The sequence below is a fragment of the Psammomys obesus genome, unplaced genomic scaffold, assembly GCF_907164565.1.
Source record: "Psammomys obesus unplaced genomic scaffold, mPsaObe1.curated_primary_1811, whole genome shotgun sequence".
Classification (NCBI taxonomy): Eukaryota; Metazoa; Chordata; class Mammalia; order Rodentia; family Muridae; genus Psammomys; species Psammomys obesus.
In genome coordinates this window covers 10,556,415-10,568,128 of record NW_026587216.1, presented here as the reverse complement: position 1 = coordinate 10,568,128, position 11,714 = coordinate 10,556,415, and the positions used below count along the sequence as shown (strand labels likewise).

At 38.0% G+C, this 11,714-nt stretch overlaps 1 pseudogene; it reads right to left on the bottom strand.

Moving 5' to 3' along the window:
- Positions 1 to 2,626: 2,626 nt before the first annotated feature.
- On the bottom strand, positions 2,627 to 10,749 carry LOC129673674 (ATP synthase F(0) complex subunit B1, mitochondrial-like; annotated as a pseudogene).
- Between the last annotated feature and the right edge of the window lie 965 nt (positions 10,750 to 11,714).

Sequence of the window (11,714 nt, the reverse complement as noted above, 5' to 3'; positions counted from 1 at the left end):
GGGGGGGGGGGTTGGTACTGTTCTTGAGCACAATGTGCATGTTCAGGTGCCCTGAATACCTCAGTGGCCTACAAGCCTGTCATACTGTCTTCCTGGTTTTCAAATTGTTTTGGCTCCAGGAATTGTTTGCCTGTAATTCACTGGTAGACCCTCAGAACATGGATTCCAATGTTGAGAACACTGTCCCAAGGATCCCTATGTTGCCCACAGTGGGGGTGTGGGCGGAGAGAGATCCGATGTCTGGCTGCTAGAGTAGAGTGACCCTGGTCGTGGGTTTCTGCGCACACTCACTAGAAGGCGTACTCACTGGCTTGCAGGCCTAATCAGAATGCATAGGGGTTCCTCCTGTTCTCTACTCTCAGATTTGGGCCCACAGGGGTAAATGAGAATCTAGGAGATTCATCAACTCAATGATGTCCACTTTTTGGAGACCGGGTAGGGAGGCCAGTACTTGCAGTAGCCTCCTCTGCAATCTCAGTCACTGAGCTCAAAGATTCATGCTTGCGGCAACCACTACTGCCTCTGCTGAGCAGGGAGGTCTATGCTTGAGGCAGCAGCCACTGCTTGCACCTCTGCCAAGCAAGCAGAACCTTGCTTGGTACAAGGAGAAGTGCAGGGGTGTTGAATATTCACCACTTTCAGTCCCCAGAGACTTCCACCTGGATCCAAACTGTCCCAGCTCACAGGCTGTCCGCTCTTGCCCAGGAAGATTCAATGTTGATGTTCTGGCTTCAGCTGCCCCTTCACTCGCCAGTTTTGGAGTTTCAGACCCTGTGCCCCTCAGATACAGGGCGTGCTAGCCACTCCCACCTTGGACTCATTAAGCATCTTTGTGAAAGCATGATAGAATCTTTCAACAATTGCTTGTCCTGTAGGATTGTGTGGTACACCTATAATATATTTTTATATTATAATATATAAGTAAACTCATTTTGTTATATTAGAGACATACACTGGAGTGTTGCCAGTCTTACATTTTAAACACTGAGGTCTCAGAGTGTCCCAAAACAATTCAAGTTCTTCTTGTTACTTTTGACTGTCCACCAATACTTAATTGGAGACCGTATTTCTAAAGACATCATGAAGTTTGGCCATAGGACCTAGAGAAACCAAGCTGAAAGTTGTATCCCTTTCACAGTACCAGGAGGAGATATGCAGGCTGCTAGGCAAGAAAAGGCATCAAGATTCTTACTGTCTTAGTTAGAATTTCTATTGTTGTGATAAAGCACCGTGACCAAAAGCAATTTGTGGAGGAAAGGTTTAATGTCATCTGACAGTTTATAATCCATCATCCAGGAAAATCAGGGCAAGGATTTGCCTTAAGACAGGAATTGAGATGTAGGAATTGATGCAGAAGTCACAAATGATCACTGCTTACTGGCTTGCTTTTCATGACTGCTAAGCCTCAGATGTAATTCTTATTTTAATGGTACCACCACCACACCACCACTCAGTTGACTATGTTCTAGCAATTAGCCTCCTACTCACGCTGTTACAAAAAAAAAAAAAATTCTATTAAGCTCCAGGGATCATACTAAAAAAGAAAACATGAAAATAGAAGGGAGAAAATTTCCAATGGAACATTGGAGGGAGGTGATAAGAGAGAATCAGTGGTGTAAAAAAATTCCTAAAATTAAACATGTACCTATAGGAAACTATCAAAGAATAAAAATAAATGTGTGTTTTTGTGTTGCAAGCTGTGACCAAGGCAGTCTTTTTTTTTTTTATCTAGGTGAACTTGCTAAAGGAGTATTTAACTCTACCAGTATGGAGCAAAAGTTCTCCTAGGAAAGCTACATGAGCTGTTGTTGCTCTAAAGTACTAAACTACAACTGAGTGGGAATCTAGCACGTTTCTTGTGGTAAGCAGAGCTGTATTTACTCTGCACTTGAGTCTCTTTAAATGTCTTGCCTTGTTTCTTCTATAAATGAACAGGATAGCACTTTTCCTTTTTCCTGTGATTTGTTTTTCAGGTACTGTGACACACTGGCTGGAAGTTATTGCTTTATGGAAATACTTAGTGAATGGAGACTTCTGAAGGGAAATATTTGTGAAGCACCTTGGTGATACTTTGAGCAAAATCAATTCTCAACTCTAAGGTACAGTTCCCAGGGAGAGACTGAGAGGGCCAAAGACTGCCCAGAGATAACACTATCATCTATTTATGACCCATCTACCTACCTATCATCTATCTTTTTATCTATCATCCACCTATTTATCATTTATCTTCTATTATCTATCTCTATCATCTATCATCACTATCTATCATGTATTTGTCTCTCATCTATCTATCTTTCATTGATCTATTATCAGTCTATTATCACTACCTATGTATCATCTATCTCTATCATCTGTCTGTCATCACTATCTATCATCTATATATCTATTATCTGTCTATGATCACTATGAATCTATCATATTTCTCTCAATCATCTATTCATATATCATCAACCTATCATTAATCATCCCTCTGTCTATCTATCATCTATTTATCTAGCCTCTATCTATGTTTTTCTGTTTCAAATGCCATTTTAATGTAAGATGGTATAACTAATTACAAGTTTCAACTATAACTTGGTAATTTATTTGGGCAGCAAGTTTCTGTAAATTGCTTATTCAAAAGTGATCACCTGACAACTCCAGATACAGAGCATAGGATCAGTAATAGATTACTGATCAATACAGTTAAGCCACTAAACAGACTTTGATCATTATTTAGGAAAGGTACACTGTAAAAGTTCATCTCTGGCCATCTCAAGTGAGGTAGATACATTTGCATAACTGGCTGAGCTTGAACCTTCTTTCATAGCCACTTTAGATCGTGAATGACTTGGCTATGGTCTCCCTTTCCTGCTGTGCAGAAATGCTCTGTACCACATGCTTCTCTACCTAGTCTATCACGTGCCCTTGCTCCTTGAGGCCCATCATCTCCTGTTCAGAAATGTGATAATCCACGCAATTCTATACCTCCTTATATGCTCTATATAGCTGTTCTCAGTAAGCGACCTTCAAGCGACATTCCTCTGAATGTCAAAGAAGTACTAGCACCTCTGAACCAATGCCTGCTGTGCATTCTCCTTGTAAATTGCTTCCTGGATTTGTTTGAAGGTCAACTGCTTTCTTCTAGTTGAGCAATTATTTTGGTCATTAAGTTTATCAATAAATTCTCCAATAGAGGCACTCTATTCCTTAATCACACAGACCATCAATCTTACTACTGAGAGGTCTCTGGGGTAACCACATATATTTCTTTAGATAAAAAAATTACAAACAAAGCCCAGTTCCAAGCACATAGCTTCTTATTACACCAGTTTTAGGGTAAAGGAACTCGAAAAATTCCTCAGGAATCAGCCCAAGACATACTTTTCCTCCATATTCAGGAAAAGAATATGGAGGAAAGAACACTTTAACTTGGTTCGGTTTCCTTGTTTATTTTCTTTCTTATTAACTTTTTTCTTACTTGAATTATGTATTCTGATAAGTAAAAGGGAGGAGGTGCTTTAATAGGCAAAGTCATTGGTTCTATATTAACCTTTTAGATGCTTGTGCTACCTTATTTGAATAATGTAAGTACAGAGAATAGATGAATTATAGTTCCCATAAGTGTCATGGCTTAAAAGTTCTACCCTGGTTGGCCACCTGCTTTCAGCCTCATGTCATTTCCCTGGGTTGACTTATGATCCCATTCCTCCTCTCTGCCCTCCCCATCTTCAATAAATTGAGTTTATAATAGAAACACTAAGTCAACATTAACTAAAGTGATACTGTCAAGTGATGTGATAAGACTCCTGCTGTTTTGTGGTAATAGATTCTCCTTGGGTTTCCTGTCTAAGATCAGGAGATCTTAAAGGACAAACATAAAGAATGAAAGCTCTAGAAAGAGAAAATCCAGGGCATATAAGGCTCTCAATGTACCTTCCTTCTCTGCTTGCTGGAAAAGAAGATTTTCCTGTTAAAACAGAATACTACTAAGTTTATAAATAAAACAATAGCTTGTTAGTGAAAGGAGTCTTATTGCAAACAAATCCTATGTTGTCCCTCCGAACAGTCTTCTGCATGGGTCTATTTAACGTGGTTATCATGATTACACTCATAAGGCCCCTTGATTCTAACTTCTTAGAACAAAAATGATATAAATGCATATTTTATCACCTTTATTGGTTTCTCTCACTTAATTTAGGGTACGCAATAGTGAAAAAAAAAGCCAATGTACAAAGAATATTAAAGAGAATAAAGCATATTAAAACTGTTCAGATGAAAACATTTTACTCCTTGTCTTGGTGCATTTTAGTGACCAAGGAGTGAAAACATTCTATCTCTCACAGGCTAAATCTTTCTCAATGTACCTCTCATGCCAGGTCTCTTTTTAAATCTTGATTAAAACACTTACCATCTATGTGAGGTATTATAAAATATTAAGTACTGTTAATATAAAAGTGGGATTTATTAGTGTACTTCTGTCATTGGAATATTGGGAGGATACAATGAGACACATTTAAATGTTCAGCATATCGTCTGCCATAGGATTCATTAAGTCTCATTTATCATTACCACTATATATCTTGATAAATATCTTGATAGATAAAACTGAGCTTTACAGAATATAGTCAATTCACATGTGTGTTTAAAAACAAAATAAACAAACAACAAGGAGAAGCACAGATTTTTTCACCACTCTGGGACCAGCATATTTGAAGAATGCATTCAATATTTTATATTCTAGTGATGCAGACAATGACCTGGCCATCATTTGAAGCTCCTACCTTCTTATGTCATGATAGATGTGCCTTACATGTGGGTCTAGTCTTCTAAGAAGCTAAAAGCCATGAGAACCATGTCAAAGCCTAATCAAAATTTAACAACAGGTTAGTCTCTCTGTGCTAGGTCTTATGTCAGTGTGACACAGGCTAGGATTATTTTGAAAGAAGGAATCGCAAAAAAAAAAAAAGCTTCTATAAAGTTGACCTGAGGGGACACTTTCTTACATAGTGACTTGTGTGTATGTGTCCAGTGTTTTACGAAGTGTTACCCCTGGGCAGGCATCCTTGAAGGCCTTAAGAAGCAGGCTGAGCAAACCTTGGTGAGAAAGCCAGTAAGCAGCCACTACTTCTGTTTCAGTTTTTGCCTCCAGGTTCCTCTCCTGCTTGACTTCTCTGGATAACAGGCTACAAGCTGTATGCTGAAACAAACATTTTTCACCAAGTGCCTTTTGGTCATAGTATTATATCACAGCAACAAAACCCCTAAGATATCCCCTAACTCTATGAAATAGTATTATTTTTAAATCATGAAATGACACTCATTTACCTTATTCATTTCTAAATACTGTTATTTACTAATTATGCAAAATTATGATGTAGAGAAACCTCTAGTGTATTCCAGGTGATTTTGCAAATAAGGCAGAAAACACAGACTCTAAGGTCAACAATCAATAAATGGGACCTCAGGGAACTGAAAAGTTTCTGTAAAACAAAGGACACTCATCAGAACAAAACTACAGCCTACAGACTGCAAAAGGATCTTCACCAACCCTATATCTGACAGAGGTCTAATATCCAGAATATATAACGAACTAAAGAAGTTAAACAGCAACACATCAAGCAATCCAATTGAAAAAACAAAGCTAAACAGAGAATTCTCTGTAGAAGAATATCGAACTGCAGAGAAACTCTTTAAGAAAAGCTCAGGTTCCTTAGTCTTCAGGGAAATGCAAATCAAAACTATCCTGAGATTTCAACTCACACCCATCAGAATGGCAATATCAAAACTCAAGTGACAACACATGCTGGAGAAGGTGTGGAGGAAGAGGACCCCTTCTCTGTTGCTGGTGGGAATGTAAACTAGTACAACCACTTTGGAAAACAATCTGGCACTTTCTCAAACAATTAATAATAGTGCTTCCTCTGGATCCAGCTATACCACTCCTATACCACCCAAAATATGTGCAGACACAAATATTAAGGATGCAAAAAAATGAACAGAAATTTAAGCTACATGTCATTTAGAGCCTTACATACTTTTAGAAGCCTATAGGGCTGTGACCTCTTACTGCTCTTACATACATATGTATGCTATTGGAGCCATGCTCTGTGATTACCAGATGCTTTACCAGAGAATATTTCTTCGGACTGCCCCCCCCCCCCCCGGTTTTTTATTTAGGTTTACAGCTAGATAAGGAGCAGGGAATAGCTCATGCTCTTGTTTTGAGTATTTTGTGATGAGATCAAAATGGACGTTTCTATGGGACCCAGGTAAGTTCTGAACAGAGAACCCTGAGATCTGCGAGTTTGAAGAGTGCAGGGAGTATACTGCCTTTTATCCCTTTCTGGAGCACAGAAAAGTGATAGGTTTGCCTTAAAAAGAGGACAGATGGCTTGCCTTCTCCTGTTGAGCTGAGTATTTAACTTGCAGAAGGCTCACACTTTATATCCTGCTGCTTGTTGGTCTGGACACCACCCAGATGAACTGGTCACTCCTCCTCCACAAAGAGAAGTGTACATTTACACATATATTTCCAGTATGGAAGAAGACATGAGTAGTTTTAATGCACTGGCATTTAAACTGACGGGAACTTTAATTCCTACTTATAAAGTTATTTAGCAGCTGTGTGTTCCTGAACATTGAATAAATGGCTGAGATTCATCTCCAAATACACAAAGGGAACTGTGGCCTCTAACCAGACCTGGCTCTAAAGAGTTTGGATTAAAAGTATGTTTCTTTCTTTTTCTTACTGACATTCTTTACAAAATAATATAGTCTCTAAGGAACTTTGTCAGACAGTTAATGTGACAAAATTCACTTTCCCTAATAACTCTTCTTGGAAGAATGTTCCCAGGGCATGTGCCTGAAACATTCTCTCCTTACTCAGCCCAACCTGACAATCTCGCAAAGGCAGGCAGGAGTAATCTTGCAGTTATTACTAACAGAGAAAGGAAGACAGATTTATGAATCAAGACTATGTAGCTTTGCGCTTATATTCACCGAAACACCAAACACTTTTAAGAATGAGCCTCCCCCACCAAGTGTGGTAATAAACTGCCCCAATATAAAATAGACTGATCATCATGTCTCTATGATCTGCATGAAATTATCAGTATATCAAAATTGGATGGGGCTTTGGAACTAACAGGCTGCAACCCTGAATAAACCACGTTGATCTTTGATTCTGTAATATCTGAGAAAGAGTTTAGGGATTCATTGCTCCGATCAGGGATTCTGGTGCCCATACTACCATGCTGCTGCTGCTGAGAAACCTTATTGTGGTTAAAGTCACTTGGCAGATAATTGCCAGGATGGAGTGCTAAGCAAGCGGCCTCTATGTCAGAGAATTCGACCTTGGGAAGATAATGAGACAAGGAGAATTCAGAACAGATGAAAGCCAAGAGTACCTACTTTATCTACTGACAGCCAGAGAACACCTTCATGCTCAATCAGTTTCTGCTAATGAGACAAGATGGGGCAAGATGGAAAAACAGCAGTAAGGCAAACTTTTTTTTTCAGCTTAATGATCTATAACTTAGTCAGATAAAATTATCTTTTAGGTCAGGCAGCATCATAAGTCTGAGGCTAAAAAAAATAAGGAACACCTGAATAATTTAGTTTTATTTACTTTGTAAGAGATGATGATGTTCAAGTAAGTAATGAAATCGGGAAGGCTGGGTTGAAAGGCAGCTCCTGAATATTTTGAAGGATCTCCTTCCTGATGGAGTCAGCTGGGGAAGCAACACTGTAAGACGGCTGAAATTTCCATAAATTTCTCCCTTCTACAAATCCTGGCATTAGCTAATTCAACTTCCAATAGGAATTTTAATGCATGCGTGATACTTTTAGCTACTCTGTGTTTTCATCTTTCTCTTCTGTGCACACTGTTACCTGTGTCCAGTAGATAACACGGCCATCCCCATGAAGATCTGAGTGCCTACCAACAGATGAACTTGAGAGGCCTTGTACTGTTTTGCAGGTGAAGAAACAGACCATGGAAGAAACAATCATTTTTTGAGTGACATCACACCTTGTAATCAAAAAATCTCATGAAAATCTGTATGGTAATTCTTACTTAGCTCGTGTTATAGATAGGAAAACAGAGAACCCATAAAAATTATGAAAGTTCAACAGTTTTTTAGCTAGTATAGCATACCATTTGTTAGGAAAACTGATTTTTTTATTCAGCCTACATTGTTCACCTGACTGATGTTGATGAGCCTTCTCACAAATCCAGAGTTTGTGATAAAATGATGTCATGACACGAACTTGAAAACATTTTCACCTTTCCTATTTGCTCACAGAAAATGCACATGATGGCCTTGCTTGTAAGTGGAGAGGAAGAAAGGATAGGAGCAGGAATGGGCCAGGAGAAGAATAAAGTATTTACTGTATATTTATCTCCCTAAATAAGAATCATTGCTATGCCTTCTGTGGGAAAAATAATCTCATTACTGTATGATTCTGTGATAATCAATCTGTTATGTACATCAAATTATTCATCTGCCTCCTTTCACTAAAATAAAATATTTTCTTTTATAAACTCTATACTCATGGTAGAAAAATGGGAAATACAAATGAATTAACTCAATCTATTTCATCATGGTTTTTAATGTCATGGTAATTGTGAACATTGTTATATAGTTTTTCATTTCTATGGATCTATGTACTTTGACATAAAACAAATAATCTTACAAAGTTGTTTTATGGGAATGATTTTATGCTTATATTTAAGCTCAGTAATGAATTAATAAACTTTTAGACTGTTTCTAAATATCTAATATATTGAAATATAATTTGATATTTAATATTTTTCAAGATGGGTGGTGCTTTTGTGTAATCATGTTTTTACATATTACTTGTCATAAATGTCTTTAAATAGAATTTAAAAGCTGGATATGGTTGCATCAGCTTGCAGCCCAACACTTGGAAATCTGAGGAACATGATAAGATGCAGGACTGTTTGTACTACACAAGAGACCTTATCTGAAAGGGATGAGAGGGAAGAGAGTAGGGTGGGGGAGAAGTAAGAAACAAAGAAAGAGGAGGAATTCTTATGTCAAAAGATATGTGCTTAGCATATGCAACTTCACTTGGTAAATTAGTTTGTTAATTGAATTTGTTTTTTAAATTTATTAATTTTTTAATCAATTACAGTTTATTCACTTTGTATCCCAGCTGTAGCCCTCTCCTTTATCCCTTCCCAATCCACCAACCCCTCAACCCTCAACTCCTCCCATTTCCCTTCTCAATCCTCCTCCCCTTCCCTCTGACTCTAGCCTATCAGGTCTCAACAGGATTGGCTGCATTATTTTCCTCTGTGGCCTGGTAAGGCTGCTCCTTCCTCAGGTGGAGTTGATCAAAGAGCCAGCCATTGAGTTCATGACAGACAGTCATTGTTCTCATTACTAGGGAACCCACTTGGACACTGAGCTGCCATGGTCTACATCTGAGCCGGGGTTCTAGATTATCACCATGCATAGTCCTTGGTTGGAGTATCGGTCTCAGAAAAGACCCCTGTGCCCAGATTTTTTGGTTCTGTTGCTCTCCTTGTGGAGCAAATGTCCCCTTCAGATCTTTATATTTCCCCCTTTTTTATAAGATTCCCTGCACTCTGCCCAAATCGTAAAGTTTTGGAAATACTATAAAATAAAGTGTCCAGTGCCAGCAACAGCAGCTCCCACCTCACTTGTCATAGATAGAACAATAGTTTGGTTAGGTGGCATTACACACTAGGAATAGTACAGGGAGTGGAACGTGGGTTTCTGTATGACTCATTCCTTTCATGGAGGCACAAAGGTCACAGAAATAAAAGAATGAAGCAAATGATGAAATGTCAATCATATAGTAGATAAAGCAAAGCAAAACTTAGATTGTAACTCAATCCAAGATAAAACTTGAAAAAGAGATCCTTAAAAAATTTTGAAAAATACTTAAAATCATAGATTATCATTAGAGATCAGAAGAAAAATTATTAAATAAAGCAAGTATATTTTTATCTAAACACATGAATCTTGAAGTATATTTGATATGTATATGTATATCATATACATATGTGTTTGTTTAAAAGCATTACTGCTGAAATTTCATTCTCTCACTAACAAAATGGTTGAATGAATAAAACTTATTAAGAATAATTATGGACATTTCCTTAAAAATGGCAATTATTCAAAGCTATCATTAAGAGCTTAAAAACAAGAAGAAATGCTAAATCACCATCATTTGTCTCTGAGGTGAAGCTGATGGATAAATTGTTCTGGGAAATGATATCCTTGATGTGCTGTATACTGATTTTTTAAAATTTATTTTTATTAAAATTTTGCACATGAGTATTGTTTACAGTACTCTCCCCACCTCCTCTTACCCATGTCTACTCTTTTTGTATCCCCAACTTCATGACCTATTTTTTGTTATTATGACATATATATATAGATAGATAGATAGATATAGATATAGATAGACAGATATATGCACAAACACACATACACACATGTATGTAAAAATATAATCTACTGAGTTCTTATGGTGCTGTTCATATATATGTGTTTAGAACTAACCACTTGGTATTAGATAACCTGTCATGTGTGTCTTCCCTGGAAAAGACTGATACTCCCTCCTTCAATACTCCCTCCTTCAGTAGCCATTACTTCCCTGTGGCTCTTCATCTAGCAGTGAGCCTTGTACGATTTCCCCAAACCATGTTGGCATATCAACTGCTGTTGCAATTGTGAAGGTCTTGTTTAGGCAACGATCTTGATGAGGTTTCATGTGTCCAGCTTCTTTGTTATGTATAAAGGACGCTATCTTGCAGTAGAAGCTGTGGTCTATGACTCTTACTATATTTCTGCAACCCCCCCCCCCTTTTTCCATAATGTTCTCTGAGTCTTAAGTATAGAGGTTGTGTTGCAGATGTATTAACTGGAATTGGGCAACCCACAGTCACAACTCCTTTGTATTTTACCAAATGTGAAATTCTTTGATGGTCTCTATATGCTATAAAAAGAAGCTTCTTTGATGGATGGTGAAAGGCTGGCTGTAGGAATATAGCTAACTGATTAGAGTGAAGCTAGTTGAAAGTGGCAGTAGGAGATTCATCTCTAGGGTTCATGGCCTCCTTAGCCATGGGTAGTTGGCTAAGTCTACAGTATGAAGCACAGACGCCCTTCTATTGAATGGGCTTTAAGTACAATTAGATGGCTGTATCACTGCTGCACACTTGAATATCTTGCTGTGTAGGTCACTGTGGTGGTCTTCAGTCTTTACAGCAGGTTATGATTATTGATTGACCCCCAGTAGCTGTATACTTCTAATGTTTCTAATACTATGAAAGCCAGTCCTCATGGAGATGGGTTTCAGTTCCAGCTCCATTTCTCCAAGTCCTATTGCCAAAGCATGTAGTGTCTGGAGTTGTGAGGTCTTAACATTCAAGTTCTGGTAGGCAACCCAAGGGCAACAGCAATAATCTATATTGTTTGGGAGCCCTGTGGACTTCCCTAATGAAAAATGTGAAAGGGAGATTTCCCAGGCCTGGCACTGAAGTTTTTCTAAGATACTGTATGGCTCTTGGGGAAAACACTGTAAGCTCAAGTAGCATAACTTCAGTTAATGCATATCTATATGTTAATATATATTATGTGTCTTAAATAAATATAACAATGTTTTCCTGCTTTTTTTTTCAAAACTCCTTATTGTTATCTATACCTCTTCCTTCTTCCTTCTTCTGTACTGCTTTT